Below are 285 nucleotides of genomic sequence, written 5' to 3' on the forward strand. Positions count from 1 at the left end.
GGGGGAAGGAGGTGGGGTGAAGGAGGGGCTAAAATGAAACAGATTAAGTCTTACACCCAGCACCATCTGGCAGCGGGGGGGAGGGGGGGAGGGGGCGAGTGCTTATGCCGCACCCATATTTTTTTTCTTACTTTTTTCTTACTATTTTATTTTTTTTATACAAAGACATACATGGAATTCCAGCTGGGACGATTTTCATACGCACATGAATCATCTCCTCATAAGATGTGTGCGTGTGTGCACTTATTATTTTCTCAAAAAAATTGCGCCACCAACTGATTGGTG

This window comes from Penaeus monodon, chromosome 34, assembly GCF_015228065.2.
Source record: "Penaeus monodon isolate SGIC_2016 chromosome 34, NSTDA_Pmon_1, whole genome shotgun sequence".
Lineage (NCBI taxonomy): Eukaryota > Metazoa > Arthropoda > Malacostraca > Decapoda > Penaeidae > Penaeus > Penaeus monodon.